Source organism: Stegostoma tigrinum, chromosome 18 (genome assembly GCF_030684315.1).
Source record: "Stegostoma tigrinum isolate sSteTig4 chromosome 18, sSteTig4.hap1, whole genome shotgun sequence".
In the NCBI taxonomy this organism is placed as follows: domain Eukaryota; kingdom Metazoa; phylum Chordata; class Chondrichthyes; order Orectolobiformes; family Stegostomatidae; genus Stegostoma; species Stegostoma tigrinum.
In genome coordinates this window covers 45563251-45568949 of record NC_081371.1, presented here as the reverse complement: position 1 = coordinate 45568949, position 5699 = coordinate 45563251, and the positions used below count along the sequence as shown (strand labels likewise).

General features: G+C 41.2%; 1 protein-coding gene across 6 annotated transcripts in view; it reads left to right on the top strand.

Annotated features, from left to right (window-relative positions):
- Nucleotides 1-5699, top strand: part of LOC125460956 (cathepsin E-B-like) — a 35593-nt gene that overhangs the window by 5450 nt on the left and 24444 nt on the right. The gene's annotated exons all lie outside the window — the stretch shown is intronic.

Here is a 5699-nt window from a genome sequence, read left to right as displayed (position 1 = left end):
GAAAGCAGTGGTCTCTGAATCACACTTCACTGAAATGCTATGCGGCCCGGTCTCTCACACATAACTCATTTTTTTCAAACTTCAGACAACATTTAATTAAGTCAGATCCCTAAAACCATTGTCCGTAATTTGTTTCTCATATATGAGGAAATGATGCAGTATGAATGTGGGGATTCTATAGTACTCGTTTTTAATCAATGAAACTTTTTAATTCTTTTCTTCCTGAAGCGCCACGTAATAGGGTTTATAGGAAATGCAGCCAGAACAGTTGGGAAAAGCAAGGGAGACATTTCAGCCAGTGCTGTTTCTTGACATCTTCCCAGGACAACAGCCTGCTGCTTACATTTGGCTGCTCCCCCCGCCTCACCTCGCTCCCATCTCGGTTTGCATTTCGATCACGTCTGTCAGGAACGAATCGATTCCACCAAATCTTAAGTCAAGATAAGATATTTTCGATCCTATTAAATGGTGGACCAGGCTCGAGAGACCTACTCCCATTCCTGTGGGAGGCAATGGACAGTGGAATAATCAATGGACTATTAATCCAGAGATCCGTTGTAATAGTCTGGGGACACATTCGTATCTCAATATGGGAGGTGATGGAATTTGATTTCAAGTTTTAAAAATCTGATTAAAAGCCTTAAACGTAACCATGAAACCTTAGCGGATTGTCATAAAAATCCAGCTGGTTCACTCATGTCCTTCAGGGAAAGAATTTACATACATTTTGAGAGGCAAGAACTGATTAGGGATAGCGTGGCTTTGTACATGGGAAATCATGTCTCACTGACTTGAATGTCATCCACGCGCCCATTTAGGGAAGGAAATCTGCCACACTTACCTGGTCCAGCCTGCTTGTGAGTCTATAGCAGCGTGGTTCATTATTAACCGCCACCTGACATGATCTAGCAGGAATCGATGACAAATTGCTGGCTTTGCCAGCGTTGCCAACGTAACATTTTGTTTAAATATTCCAGGATTTTGCCTTCACTTAAAAGCTCACTCCATAAGTAGGTCACCCAGTGTGTGAAGAACTTCCAAATGTTAGTCCTACATCTTTAACAAATGTTAGTCCTACCAACCTGAACATGCTTACCCTTCATTTTGCACACAGTTTGGCTGAAGCGAGTTTACGGATCTATTTTATTCCTACATAAACGGAAACAGATTATTTTGCAGTCTTTCTTTTGCAGTCTTCCGCGACCTTCTGATTCGAAGGACCATCCTTATAGCACCTAAAACTTGCTCCTGAGTTCAAAATTTCCCTCTGTCTCTCGGTGTCAAGACTAGTAACCAGACCAAGTACTATATCATCAAGGCATCAGCTCCACTGCCTCATATTATACTGTTGAAGCTATAGTAAACAGTTCAGCATTGTAACTGTATGAGTGAATGTAGTTCTGCTTTGATTGGACACGTTGAAACTCGGATTCGTAGCTGTACTGGATCCTCTGCTTTTTCAATATAATCAATACAGCACCATTTATTTCATGTACAAGTCAACTGCCCTTACATTCCACCTGCCTTTATTCTGTTTAGTTGCATGTCTCGCTTAATACACCCCACACAGATCAGGCGACAGCATTTCCAATCTGACACAATCGGAGATATCATTTTGAGGAGTGCATTTTTTTTATCATATCTTCTCAAAATTATTCAGATGTCGCCCAACACAAAATATGCCTTGATCGTTTTGGAAAATACTGTAGGATATATTTGCAAGTGGTAACTTGTTAAAGTTTAATTAATGCAAATAGATTCATTGCAAACAAAAAAAAACACAATCCTAATCAATATTTGCGAGCGACTTGACTTCAAATGAATAACTTTCTATAAAACGTTGGCAATAGTGGGAGGAGTGGTCGGTTTCTAGGTGCAATTAAAAATAAACATTTAAAAGCTGTTAGGACCGTTCTATTTCCTTGCATGCAGTCGAGTCAGCGCAATTGTTCATCTGTTCAGAGGTCTGCAAATGACCATAGTGAATACAAACTCCCAGAGGTGATTCATTCACGCTGGAAGCTTGGCCAGATTTATGGGGTTTTTTTGCAAAGGATCGCGAGAATGCAATTTGTGTTTAAAATTCCGTGATCCTTTTCAGCTGGGTATGTCGAAATCAGGCAACTTGTACCAAGCGAGAAATCGGCGTAACGGAACAGAAACACTAGGCTAGTATTTTTGTGTGTTACCTTTGATCAGAGGTAACGGCTGAACATACCGTATGTTAGAATAGCGAGAGGAGTCTTCATGTAGGGATGTTTTATTATTTTTCAAGTTGGGGCAATGGATTTGTGGATATCTGTCTTGCTCTATTAGCTCTCCCCTTTTTTGAAACCATCCATTTCCTCCTTCCTCTAGAATTTCAACTGATGCCTTGTTCACAAGAGATTCGAACACGAGTAATGCTCATTGCAACAATGTCATAATTAATTATACCATTGTTGTCTTCCCAGAATAAGATGTATACAATTTAACCCGATTAATGAGACAGTTACGGGACGTCCTGTAGTGGTAGTCTCCCCGCTAATTTAACCAGAAGGCCTCGGTTCAAAAACAGAAGTTGTTGGAAAAGCTCAGCAGGTCTGGCAGCTGAGAATCACAGAATCCCTACGGTGTGGAAACAGGCCCTTTGGCCCAATAAGTCCACACCGACCCTTGCTGCATCCCACCCAAACCCATCCTCCTACAACCCCACACCTCCCTGAACACTATGGGCAATTTAGCACGGCCGATCCACCTAGCCTGCACATCTTTGGACTGAGCGAGGAAAGCCACACAGACGTGGGGAGAATGCGCAAACTGTACACGGACGGTCATCCGAGGATGGCGTCAAACCCGGGTCCATGGGACTGTGAGGCAGCAGTGCTAACCACAGAGCCACCGTGCCGCCATCTGTAAAGAAAAATCAGAGTTAACATTTCTGAAGAAGCGTCCAGGCCCGAAACGTCAGCTTTCCTGCTCCGCTGATGTTGCCTGGCCTGCTGTGTTCATCCAGCTCTACACCTTGTCATATCAGAGTTAACGTTTTGGGTCCGGTTGACCCTTCCTCAGGCCTGAGCTCCCACGTGCTCCAAAAGTGTATAACCAATAGGTGTGAACACAATGATTAGGAAAACGCGTGGCACATATATCAAAGTGAGGGGCTGTTATGGTGCATTGGCTACTTCTGAGCCAACAGCTGCGTATGCGCGAGAGACACTTCGCAACAGGTTAATTTGCAAATCTTGTACCTGTATCGGGACGTTTAAACTATCATTTCAAAAGCAGCACACTTAAAAATTAATGTAGCTGTAACTCAAGAATGCTGAATATTTATTACTGTCCTTCTGTATATATATAGCTTTGTAAAAGTAATTCCACTTCTGTCAAAATAAAATAACCAAAGGGCTAATAAGTGCCAAGTATTAAAAACAATGAACTCAGTCACACAGCAAGTCAATAGAAATGGAAAGGCAGCCTTTCTATAGCACCTGTCATGCCTTCAGAACTTGCAAAGAGCTTTGCAATGCAGGAGAACTGTATTTTGACATTACTATTCAAATGTGGACAAGTATAGCAGTCAGTCCATGCCCATCAAGATCTCACAAGGAGCAATAAATGAAATCATAGAATCCCCATGGTGTGGAAACAGGCTATTTGGCCCAACAAGTCCACACGACACCTCTGAAGTGCAACCCACCCAGACCCATTTCCCTACTCTAATTTTTCATGTCTAACCCACCTAAAGATCACTTGGCACTATGGAGAATTTAGCACAGCCAATCCATATCTTTGGACCATGGGAGGAAACCCATGCAGACACAGAGAGAATGTGCAAACTCCACACAGATGGTCACCAAGGGTGGAATTGAACCCAGGTCCCGGGCACTGAGAGGCAGCAGTGCTAACTACAGAGCCACTGTGCCCCCCTCATGACAAGCCTGTTTTAGTGGTGTTTGTTGAGAGCTAAATTTTGGCTAGCAGCGTGGATGAGCTCCATTCCCAAGTGTCCTCCAGCCCCCAACCCCCATTCAAATAATGCTATGGAATGCTTTTATGTCCACCCAAATGAGCAGACAGGATCCATGTTTGATATTTCACATAAAGCATATTGCTGGACTGTACTGAAGTGTCACCTTAGATATAAGCAAAAGTTCCTGAGCTGGGCTTAAACGCACAAGACAAGGCTGCCATTATTGAGCCAAGAGATACATTGCAAAATAAAAAACTAAATAAAGGATCCCATTAGCTTTGTTCCTGTACTATGTGCAACTCTTAAAATTGTGTCCAGATGAAAGTGTTCAAAGCATAATCACTACACATACGCTGACACTGTAATGGTTAATTTTTCCATAGATTGTTTGCCTTTCCAATACTTTGTTGAATTTAGCAAACATCACATGGTGTATCGCAATGTTCTATCAACAGTAGCAGGTCAAGATGTCCCTTTAGTGCTGAACCAACAGATTGCGTGTGAAGGTTACAAATCAATACTGTTGATGCAGAATCAAAAAGCAGAGAAAAATGTAAAGTTTTCCTTATCAGATACAAATATCCAGAAAATTAATTTTCACAGCAAGAGGATAAATAAGCTGCTAAATATGTCACTGATCTAACTGCCAGCTGAGATTTTGCCAGTTATTGTTTTATCCTACTCTTAGATGTACACAGGGTTTAACATATGTTCAACTTTTAAAATAAAATCTTCTGAATAGATGACATTTCTTCAAAATCCAATTATATTATTAAGATTTGACTCAGAAGATGTGCCAGGTCTGAGACCTTGGATTTATGAATCTCCATCTTGTAATGTCATAGAGGTATGTTGGATGAATATTTGGTCCACGCAGTTTGCACTTTACGGCATAGAAAACTGGGAGAGAGGGATATGCATTGGTGGCCTTCAGTCACACAATGACATACACATTGTATTTATCACAACCCAGTTAAAATTGTATCAGTGATAATGGGAACTGCAGATGCTGGAGAATCCAAGATAATAAAATGTGAGGCTGGATGAACACAGCAGGCCAAGCCCAGCCTCACATTTTATTATCCCAGTTAAAATTGTACGTCTTATCGTTATTCCCATTATTCCTCAGCTCGCCACAAAAAAATGAGCATGTGGTTGATACAACGGCCTTCCTCAAAAATACATTAAGACCACCTTATTTTCATTAAAAGCATTATTGTTTAGTTGTAATGTAGTGCAATTTATACATGAATATTTTTTCTTTTAGATATTCCCCAAAATTCTTGCTGGCTGGCACAATTGCAACAAATAATATATTTACAGTGGGAAATACTTTGAGGTGTTTACATATAAGTGGAATGAGGAAAATGTGTTCATGACAGGATATCAGATGCATAAGCATCAACGCCTGATGTACTATTTACATTCATCAGTATCCTGCATCACACTTCTATCTGGGCACACCAGACGAATGATGTCTTTGCTGCTTCCTTCTCACTACAGAGTTGCCAGTCACCAGACCATCTAGCTAGGCTAACCTGCAGGTCATTTCTGCTGTAAGGATGGCTCTTTGCATAATGAAAATAAGCACCTCCCACCACTTAAATGATCAACAGTAATTCAAAAGGAGAAAACAAAGAGATTTGAACTCTATGAGGTCAACTGCATCAAAACATCTAACAGATATTGCTGCTCTTCAATGAAATTAGTGACAAAGTGTTTAGGCATTGGGAGATTGGTGCAAAGT